The sequence below is a fragment of the Buceros rhinoceros genome, unplaced genomic scaffold (assembly GCF_000710305.1).
Source record: "Buceros rhinoceros silvestris isolate BGI_N320 unplaced genomic scaffold, ASM71030v1 scaffold25893, whole genome shotgun sequence".
Classification (NCBI taxonomy): domain Eukaryota; kingdom Metazoa; phylum Chordata; class Aves; order Bucerotiformes; family Bucerotidae; genus Buceros; species Buceros rhinoceros.
The window spans coordinates 31,539-42,954 of NW_010402273.1; positions in this window are offsets into that span (position 1 = coordinate 31,539).

Consider the following 11,416-nt stretch of genomic DNA (forward strand, 5'->3'; position numbering starts at 1 on the left):
TCCCCCCCCCCCCCCCCCTTTTTAAGTCTTGTATTTTGGTACAGAACCCCTGCCCCAATAGACAGTAGCCTTGTGTATTTGTATTGGATGAAATTAAGCAGTTTACAATTCTTGTACTTTTTTTTTCTTGAATTAGCAGATAAGAATTCAGAATTCTTTATGCCTGAGGTTTATTAATAAGTTGTATTATTGCTCAGCACAATCTGTTTTCTCTATATATTTTGCAGTTGTCCCTAAAGAGTTAGATTTTGGACTGTATTTTGCAATAAACACTAAAATGAAAAGAATTGGCTTCCTCCTTTCTGGCTGCCCAGCAGCGTGACTTCAGGTGCAAAATTGTCCCTTTCAGTGTGAAACCCAGCACTTCCAAGATTTCTCATCATTAATCCAAAGGCCACTGAAGCCAGCAAGAAGGTTGTTCTCCTAGACCTCAGTAAAAGATGGCTCCAGCCCCCAGTCCCGGGGGGTTTGCTTTAATACCTATTACTGTCATATCTAACCTTTTTCAAGCTCTGAGGATGCCGGCGCTGCCTGGCTAAAGGTGATTTTGAAGCTCCTGGTGCCTCTTTAATTTGCCCGGTCCCGACATCCCCCAGACAATGCGAGGCTGCCCTGCTTTGATGTGGAAAGCGTCGGCACTCATTGCAGAATTCTTGAGGGCACGAGAGGAGCCCTTTGAACTGGGGTCAGGAGAGAAAACTTGGGGACAGTTGTGAATGCGTCTGCTGGTTCCCTGCTGCTCTGGGAGCAAACAGCTCCCCCGGACCGCAGAGGGGAGGGCAGGAAGGGACACGTACTGGCAGCTGCCGTCCCAAGTGGGTCCTGTTCTTCTCCTGGCCTTGCCAGAGCTATACCTCAGCCCAGATTGATCCACGGAGGGAGCCAGGGCTGTGCCACCACCCACACCCGTGATGCAGGGGCAAAGGATGCTCTACCAGGTTCGCTTTCCAGCCAGGGATGGGGAGGAGGAGAGACAGGTAATAAAAAAACCCTACAGCTCTGCTGCACCAGAAATGCTTTGATGCTGTTTTATCCGGGCATCTTGATGGCTCCTAGAGCAAACACAGCTTCGCTCAAGCCGCATCAGGAAGCTCAAGGTGTAAAACGAGCCGGGAAGCACAACTGCCCTCCATGTAGTTATTTTTGCAAAGAGCAGTTTCATTACAGCTGGAAGGGCTACGCCAGTGGGCCACCAGATAGGGAGGCTTTTTTTGCTGCCTTCAGAGTAGCTATTTCTAAAATTTCCCTAACTACTAAGCCACAACAGCAAAGCAAAAGCAAACAAACAAACAAGATTTTTGCAGTGTTGACATGACCCACGACAATTGAGGCTGAACTGGAAATTATAAATACAGACAAACAAACCCCCTTCTCTGCATCCTCTGCACTGGCTGCCTTGTCTACATGAAAGAAAGCAGGGGCTCCACTTTCTGCTGTGGTTACTGGGACTGCTGCTGCCCCAGGCCAGTGCTCAGTAGCACCAGCCCCATGCCTGGGCAGCCCTGGGGTGCTGCCAAAATCCCACTCTAGAGCCACCAAAGGAGGTTACACAGAGCACAGGACAGCAGCTGCCAATGGGCACTCAGAGGATGAAAGAAGTAATTCACCAGGATGACCCCACGCACGCGTGAAACCAACTTGCTGTATATCCATAGCAGGGATAATAAGCCACACAGGTACAGCCCAGGAGATGAGGGCTCCCTGTGAGCAGGCATGTTCAGGACACAATGTGATCATCTTACACATCTCTCTGCAGCACCTTTTCAATCTAACATTACTGCAGGAAATAAGGAGTGACAGGTTTGCAGGTGCCCATAGCACCAGACCAGATCTGCGTCCCACGCAGGCTCCGGCTCCGTCTGTAGAGAGGAGCAGAGATAACGTGGCTGAGACCAATCTTTCTCCTGCGGAACCCTCCCATTGCTGCTGACCTGCTGAGCCAGCACTCATATCCACTGCATTTAAATGCTGGAGATGAACTGTTCTGCCTTGAATTTGTCTCATTTGCTTTTTTAAATTCATTTACATTTCTGGCACCCAGACTATCTAAGGCAACGAGTGTATCTTATGCAAAAGCTGGAGGTGGCTGAGACCAATCTTTCTCCTGCGGAACCCTCCCATTGCTGCTGACCTGCTGAGCCAGCACTCATATCCACTGCATTTAAATGCTGGAGATGAACTGTTCTGCCTTGAATTTGTCTCATTTGCTTTTTTAAATTCATTTACATTTCTGGCACCCAGACTATCTAAGGCAACGAGTGTATCTTATGCAAAAGCTGGAGACCAAATGCAAATTGAAGCAAACTCAACAGATAGTTATGTACCATCCCATGGCACATATTTCCAGTCTCTTTTTATAGCTCACAGAGATAATACTGTGTCTGAACAAAACCAAAAAACCTCCTGTATGGCTCAGAGCTGCACCTTTCCAGAGATATTACAGTCCTAGAAGTTCTCTCATCATCCCCCTTGTTGCTTGGATACAATAGTCATCAATTCTCACTACATTCACTACAAAACAATAGAAACTCAGGATCACCTTAATCCATCATGGCACTGTCAGGGAGACCCTGCACCCCTGCCCGCTGGTACACAGTTCTGCAATAACACACACAGAAATGCCACAGCACAGGCTAATAAACCCCGAGGCTGGGTGCAAGACACAACCCACCAGGCTGACTTCACCGCTCCAGCATGATCTTACCTGGGCAGCAAACCCCTGCGAGGCAGCTTTCAAACTCAATAACAACACCTGCAGTAAAGCACAGTCCTGTCAGAGGCTGGGTTGCAAAGGCTCACTCTCTAACCACAGCCAAAGAGCACTTAAAGGCACTGAGGGTGTCTTCAAACCTGAGAGCATTTACTCTTGATTACCCAAAGTCAGCTGTGATCTGGGATGCTCATCCCAAGCACCTGTAACTCGCTGCATGCACCAAGGGAGGGATGGGCTGGCCCTGTGAAGCCTCGACTGTGGTCCTGCAGTAATATTATCAACCCTAATTATGAAGGAAAAATAAAAATCTTAATCTGGGCCAGGCTGAACTCAAGCCAAAGTTCTGCTGCTTGCCTCTGAAGGGCTGTCGGCACTGTCCCCTTTGGGGCTGAAAGCTCCCCGCGGCACTGGGGCACTGGAAGGGTACTGGGAATACCCTGGAGCAGCCACGGCCCACTGGGACCTCCGGGCAGTGTTGTGGAGCTGCTCACACCGTCCTGGGGCAGCACCTTTACACCTGAACAGGCTTCACCAGAGCTGCTGTTTGCGGGGCACGGCCATGGCCATGGCCAGAGTAACCTGTGAGGTAGGAAACCTGCGGGAGAGCAGTCGAGTTGGCCTGGAATAACCACTGGCTTTGTGGAGGTTTGCCACCACCATCCCAGGGGTGTATTTGTGCCTTTAGTGTGGGAAGGGACTGGTTTCTAGTCCATTTTAATGAGAAAGGGAAACGTGTTCTAAATGAAGAAATAACACAGTCCAGTGACAGCGTTACCACAGGCCAGGGCAGGTTTATGCCAGAGGTGCCTGCTCAGCTAACACGTTTTCCGAAAATCAGTTCTGGGGTATTTGTGCCACGATAACAGCCTAGGCTAAGCCCTGGAGCTTTCCTGGCCCTTCCCATCTAACGCAGGATCATCACTGTCACCATTTCACTCATTGCCTCTTGGCCACGCTGCTGTCCAGGCACCCATCCCAGCACCCTCCCCGAGAGCAGCAGCCACCAGCTCTTCCTCCTTTTTCTTCTCCCCAGTAGGTGGAAATGCCCCCACAGCCTAACTCCCCTTCAGGCAGGAACACCAGCACAACTCCACACACGGTGCTGGCCAGGGTCATCTCCATCCCAGCCTGGAGGAAAGGTGAAGTTCGGGTGTGCACCACATCGGCCTGCCATCGATAGGGATGGACTGGACATCCTCGGGGCAGCCCCAGCACACAGAGGTAGGCGGGGGTTTGAGTTGGTCTGGGCAGACCCGCAGTGCCACTGGTACGGGCTGAGGATGTCACCCAGCGCAGAAACTGGATTCATGCTGTTGCTTTGGCTCCCTCTCCCAGAAGAGAGTCCAAGGATGGCTCTGACAGAGAATCCACACCATCATCATCATTGTCTCCCCACAGGCTGGCAGAGCTGTGTGTGCTCAGAGGAACCGTGGTGAGCAGCACCTGCCCCAGCCCCCCTCCCCTCGATGGTGACTGCCAGCAAGATGAGAAGAGCTTATTTAATCCACTAAGCGCAGGCTCTGCAGATGCTCTTTGCAAAGCACTTCAGAGGTGGTCAGATTCTGACCCAGCGCTGCTCCTTCCCATCCCGCTCCCACCCCAGCCGGGGGCTGCCCTCACCCCTGATGTCCCACAGCAGCCCCGCTGCGTCCCTCCACCAGCCCTCCTTTAGCCCAGGCTGCTTCGCTTCAGCTGTTGCCCCCTTGCCTGGTGGGTTCCCTGCAATTCATGCCAGCAGCGCCCTTTCATGGATTATAATTCCGTATGAGATGTCAGTGCTGTATCCTCCCCCCATATTAAAGTGTCAGGAGTATATCCCCCGGCCATCCATCTTCAACACTTCCGCATGGGCTTGGCAATTCTCTGACATGAATATTATGGCTCTCAATGCAGAGACTCCATCACTCAAGCTGACAAGTGTTAGAATCTCCTCTCTTGAACAGGGCAAGGGACCTTTTCATATGCAGCGTAGAGTCCCGGTCACACTGCATCTGGTGCAGCGAAACCAGGGAGTGCCAGCAATTCCCCAAAGCCTTAAAAAACAAGTCAAGAAACAAGTCACACGTCCTCTTCGACTTGCAAAACCAACCCTTAGCATGACAAAGTTAAAGGGCCTTAATCAGCCCCTGGTTAGCCCCCGATAGTGCCACAGAGGAGGATGAAAAAGCATCTGTGCGATGCCTTCTGCAGGATTTATCGACAGGGATTTTCAGGGAAAGATGGGGATTTGGGTGTCTGGCTTGTCGGACTGTATAGGAAAGATTTTTGTGACCAGTTAGTGACTTGAGCAACTCTGAAACCACAACTCTAAGCAACGTTTTTTTTAAAGTGAGGTGCTTAAAGTTAGACCCCTAAACGCCACCAGCCGGATTTTGAGAGCTGCTGAGCACCTGGGTTTCCCACGGTGCACGCAGGAGCCTTCCTCTACCTGTGCCCTGAGAGAGGAGAGGGAGAAAACAGCTTAAACCCAGCTCAGACCTTCACAGCTGTGCTGCCGGGGGGCACTCCGGTCCACGTTGCTCAACAGAAAGTGAATTCCCTTCAACTGAACTGCAACTCAGCTTAAATCCCTCCTGCAAAATTCACACATTTTCCCAAGTCTTTGGCTAAAGTGGTGCCTAATTTTTTTTTCCTCTCTAGAGAGCAAAGGTACTTTCCTAGTGACTTTGCCACCTTCCCCTTATGAAGCTCGTGGTGGTGGCTCATCGCCAGCACAGAGCAACAGAAACTTAACACCTTTTCAGCTCCATATTAATAGTCAAGGCAATTAACAGCTTCGCTATTTACAAAACAAATCCTCTTTGCAGCACCTGAGAAAAAGAGTTACAAGCGTTTCCCAAACATTTCTCAGCTGGGGAGAACACCTACAGTAACTCTCTGCCGTGGTGTGCTGTGTGTGCTCTCCCTGGCTGGGGAGGACAAGTTCATATGCACCGCGAGCTCACGCTGCGCTTCCATCCCAGGGGCCTCATCAGCAAGCACAGGTCTGCTGGCAAAGTTTCTTATCCAAGCGTTACTCTAAGGAGAAAGAGGTGTGCAGGGAGCCAGGGTGTGAATTTATTGTCCACCCACTGGTCCTTACTCACTGCTGGTGGCCACGTGTGATGGTGTACAAGAGGTGTGGGAAAGATAGGTTGTTCTCATCAAAGCTGTCCCCACGGGTGGCTGGGGGGGGAGTGAGTAACGTACAGCAGATTTATGCCTCTGTGGAGGGACTCATAAGATTCCCCAGCTCTTTTTCTGGTTCCCTGCTCTCTCCTAGGATACACCCCGTGCCCCCCACTTTCAGAATCACTGCCTGGCTTACAGTGCAGTAAATTCCCCTTTCAAACAAGCCCCAAGGAGATGAGCAATACAACAGAAGATTGATGGACTAGAGAAAATCAGATAAACGTACTTTCAAAATTAATTCCTTCCTGCTCTTTTCCTCTCCCATCCCACCCTCTCCCTTCCTCCAAACACAGAGTGGACCATAATTTATCAATAAGAAAGATGCCGTGTCCCCTAACTAAACTATTATTTAGGCACAGAGGTGACTGCTGGGACAACTTCACACAAGAGCACTCCCAGCCAAAGTGGACTCAGTTCAAACGCTTCTGGAGTTTAGAAAAGACCCTGTTGAAAGCCTCTATCAGCCCAAACTCGTCCCTTCCAGAGGGTCTGAAATGCAGAGAGGAAAGGGGAGGGAGTTGGTGGTAACTCCAAGTGCAGTGAGGAGCAGAGACTGATGAGCACAGCTCAGAAATGCTCACCAAATGCAGCTCGGATGCAAAGAAAAGCAGAAACCATGTGGGACAGGGCCAGAAAATGAAAGACATGAAGTCTAAATCTGTTGTAGAAAGGGATTGTAGAGGTTTAAAAGGAGAAGGACATGATGGGAAACAGAGAGGGAGATCTCAAGTAGTATTTTAGCTTTTCTTTCTCTCTCTAGTCTTTCTTCAGTGTCCCATGTGACATCCATCTGGGCACGTCCAGGAGAGAATAGCTCGTCAGGGGACATACGACCGCAGAGCCTGGACAGTATACGGCCCTTAATTTCCTTCTCTGATTCTTTCAATAGCTCATGGGATGCCATAAAAGATGATAATGACGAGGTCAGTGGAAAGACTGTAAAACAGTGGGGAGAGGCACAAGTGTTACCTCACTTGGGCTCAAACTCGGGCCATGCATGGACTGAGTTTGCTGGTTGCAAGTTCTTCTGCTTGGACTGTGGCTGCGCTCCATGTTCCACCACACAGCCTGGCTGCCAGAGCTCAAAACTGCACGGTGACAAGTTACGTGGTCTGAAATGTTGGGTTGCAAAGTAGGTGGGAGTCTTGTCATTGACTTAGATCTGAACTGACAGTCCAGTCAGACACGGGCAAGGGCAAGGACAATGGTTCTCATGTTTCTTCCCACTTCCACAGACTTTTCTAACTCACGACACTACAGCTCCTGGCCTGACACTTGTAGGAGATCATCCACCAAGACTATAGATGTCAGCTTTAAACATAGTAATTTCTATCTCTCTCCCTTTTGCCCAGTGCCTTGAAGCTAAACCTACTTTGACGCAGATCTCCATCCCCACTCCTGCCAGGCAGAGACTTGTGCTGGCCAGCTGCCATCAGCTGTGATAGGGACAAGGCACCTCCTCCCTATCACTAAGTGGATTTTGAAGGCAGTAAGCAAGAGAATAATTAAATTAACTCGGTCCCGAATACCTCCCGAGGTGCTGAGCCTTCCCAGCATTGCAGCAGCACTGCAGGGTCTGGAGAGCAGGTAATTCCGGTCAGTGACAGGCTGCAAACATGGCTCTGGGGGACATCTCTGCTAATGCGGGAGCACCAGTGGCAGCTGATCCTGGACAGGAGCGCTGGGAAGAGATTCTCAGGGTGGTTTTGCTCGAGCCAGCTTAGGGCCAGGAGGAAAACAGCTATGTTTATGTTTAGATGTGCTGAAGTTAGTAAGACTTATCGGAGGGCAAACACAGTTGTATTTTGCAGCTTAGACTACTTTATCCTCCTGGTTCTTGTCCCACGGGCTTTCCCCATGGTGGGATGCCAGGGTGTTCATCTCAGGTAGCGACCTCAGCCTCTGTTTTACCAACCTGCCTTCTATTTAAATTCCCTGTGAAACACCCATATGCTTTTGACAGCAACATGTCCATTCTGTTCCCCAATCTACTACAGGCTGCAGGACTTGAATCTGCATTTGAGACAGCCCACGATTTGGAAGCACTCAGGTCACAGCCTTCGCTCAGCTCCAAGGCGCGTGTGGGGAGGCTGGGCCAGCTCTGGCCAGGGTTAGTGGCAGAGCAGAGGACATCTCCACTGCAGAGCTTTATCGCACCGATCGCCAGAGAGGTCACAAATCACCATCCTGTCCCTTTCAAGCAGTTGGGAGCACTAAATTGTACCTCTTGGATCCAGACACCATCCAATCTCCCAGGACCAGGCCAGGTACGTTGATAAGGAGATAGTGCAAATGGTCAAACAGGATGGAGCCCGAAGTTCACAATTTCCTGTGCTTTAACCTAGCAAGTGCCGTATCTGTGGGAGAGTCTTATTTAGGTGATTTGAGGTTATCTCACTTTCTGAAGGGGGCTGCTCTGGCAAAGGATTTGCCACCATTCTGCTTTGGTGAAGAGGATCTCAGATTTCTTGTGAAACTAAGTACATTTCAGTACAAATTTGATTCCATCTATGTTCAAATAAATATTTGGGAAGAGTAACAAATAGTGCTATGAAGAGAACCGAGGGTGGCACTTTCCAGCAGGAAGCTGACCGGAGTTTTAAATCCCAGAAAGTCTTTGGAGCACTTTTACTTTTTTGTTCTGTGAAGATATAGATAGTTTCCACATCACCGTGATTTGTTCAGTATCGTATTAACCACCCTGCCTCCTCACCAACCTAACCACTGACAAAAACTCTTCCACTCACTCCCCGAAAATCTGACTGTCAGAGGACCCTGACCTCACCCCGGAGAGTTATTTTCCTGGAGGCTTTTTCTACCACTAAAAACGCATCTTGGTAGGCTATTAAATCCTCATGTGAAAATAAACTCATCGACCGTCTTGGGCATGCGGTTTAGCTTCCTTTTAAGGAGATATAAATGTATTAGAGCATCCCATTAAAGCAGTTTACATGTCTTGCTTTATTTTCCCAGACAGGCCATTTCTTCCTTGGAGATTACTGGCTTTGGGGAACATCAACTACAGAGCCATGGAATAACAGACTTGTCCTTCAGGTGCTACTCCCTGGAACAAACACCACCTGTGGTTTGAAATGATGGGTGGCTTTTCATACAGACCTCTTCACCCTGAGACAGCCACAGCGTAACGAGGAAAAAAAAACCTAAGGCCCAAAGTCTGGAGAAACGAAACCAGAAAGCAGTGAAATGCTGCTGAGACAAGCAGGTTGGAGCTACAGGGAACGAGGAGACTTGCCACAGAGACGTGCGCCATGGGAGCTACATTTAGCAGCAGATTCTGGGAAGCAAAGTGAGAAGAGCTGCAGCTGCAGGTCTGCTCCCCGGGTTTGGTTCAGCATTGTCCTCTGCTGTGTTGAGTGAAGGAGCATCAATCATGGTCCAGCGCTGGCTAATGACTGAGGGGCTTCTCCACAAGAGACAGGCAGCGAGCAACGGGACATGAAATCTCACCCATCTCACCAGTGTGAGCTGTTTCTGTGATGGACCAAAGACACGTCCTTGTTTTCTGAGGCACTGGAGAAGACACACACACTTCTCTGCTTGCTGAAAGACATGGATTGTCAAGACAGTTAAATAAATAAAACCAGAAAAGGTCTAATGGTACAAAACAAGAAAAATCCTTAAAAAAGGTCTGGATGTGCTAGTCTTCCTTCTTAATCCCACTGTGTCCCTGCCACCGCGGACACGCTGGCTTTCAGCCCATTCCTCAGAGGTTTGACTCTAACCCATCTGCCAGTCCTTGAGGAAGAAACCCTGGCGATTTCATAGGGGTGAGGAATAGTCCTGGCTTCCTAGTGACAGCCCAGCCAGTAAGACAGCACTCTGTGGTCCCAACGGCGGCAGCTATGGCCTGCTTTCCACGGCAAGCCACACTGTGACTAATGACAAAGTGTTCTGTCGCTGAAACGCCTTCAGTAGTACCTGAATTTAAGAAAAACTCCGGGCTGCACAGGTAAGGCAGCTGGTGATGTGCGGTTATTACATTTTGAGGGGGTTTAGCATATTTTTTCCCAAACATCCAGCATTTCTTGACACCCATTAATATTTTATTTAAAACCCTTTTTGCAGAAGAGGTAACCATTTCCAGCAGAAGACAATTTCTGACTAACTTCACCACAGGCCTGCAGTGCACAACATGCAAATATCACCACTGCAAATATGCAGACAGCTGAGGAAAAGGTAATGCAGTTGCTTGGCAAAGAGTCACAACAGCCTGTTCTGTCACTTAGAAATTTTAGCATGCTCTTGCTGCGACGCACGAAGAGATAACAGCGGCCAAAAGGCCTGGGGCCACCTGACTCTGGCTTCCGACTCCTCTGTCCCTCCAGCAGTAAGGCTTTGGGAACACTGAGGGGCTACCTGGAGGCTCCTCTGGGCTGTGGATAGGTTGGACAGCAAAACTGTCAAACTACAATTTTGCCCTTTTTAGGATGTCAGGAGACTCTCATCTCCTCAGGTCTGGGCTCAATCTCCTATTATCTCAAAACATCCTGAGCGACGCACTTGAGTCCCTGGCTGATGGTTCGGAGGAGCAGACAATCTGCTTCCCAGGCTGTCACATGGGATGATGGAGAAAAACAGACATAATCTCTTTTGGCAGGTATAACTTGTCATATTACTTTGCTGCAACATTTATTTCCACTGATTTTTAAGTACTTGGTTCAGGATCTTACACACCCCCAATATACTTAAAACGCTCCTTCCACATTAATCACCCAAGAGGCACAAAGTATTTTGTGCTGACATACAGACACTTGCCCTGGAGAGCCCTTTTTTCCTAGAGAGTAACACACTCCGTGACACAGGACACCTGGACCAAGCCCGTTGGTGTGTCAGAGCAAGATAATCAAAGCAAGATCATTACATCAGGCTGGGACATCTCAGGGACGGACATACAAGAAAAGGTTGTAAGAATGGGAGCAAATTTATGCTTCCTGTAATGATAAGGACAAATGTATCGATCAGGTGTGAAGGGATGTAAGAAAAGAAGACTTCTGTAGGACAAACCACTAAGAAGGCCTAAGCCAGAAGCAGAGCCTACAGGTAAGTGATGCTCAATTTAATTCTTAAACCAAGTTCAACTACTTTAGCAAAAAAAAAAAAAAAAAGGAAAAAAACCCCCAAACAACAACAACAACCAACCAACCCAGGCTTGGAATCTGTTTTCAAAGTGTTTCAGGCAAGGGAAATGCCCTGTCCACTGTGGTGGGCAGTCAAGTGAACTTACACGCGGCCAGCAAGTCAGAGAGCTGCTAGAGCAGTCAGGAAAAGTCCAGCCTAGAGTAAAACCTGCCATCAGCTGTTCACATGGGCACAGCCTCCTTTCTGCGGGGGGCACCACACGTCCTCCAAAGTGAGGGTCTAGTTACCTGCTCGGGACATTGTCTCTGCACTTTTGGTCACTCGAGAAAGCAACAGCTCTTTGAAACTAGAGCGTGATGCCAAATAATGTTGATTTCCACAAAGGAAGGTCAGGTATGACAGCACCGATGGCAAGGACGGGGGCGCCCCGGC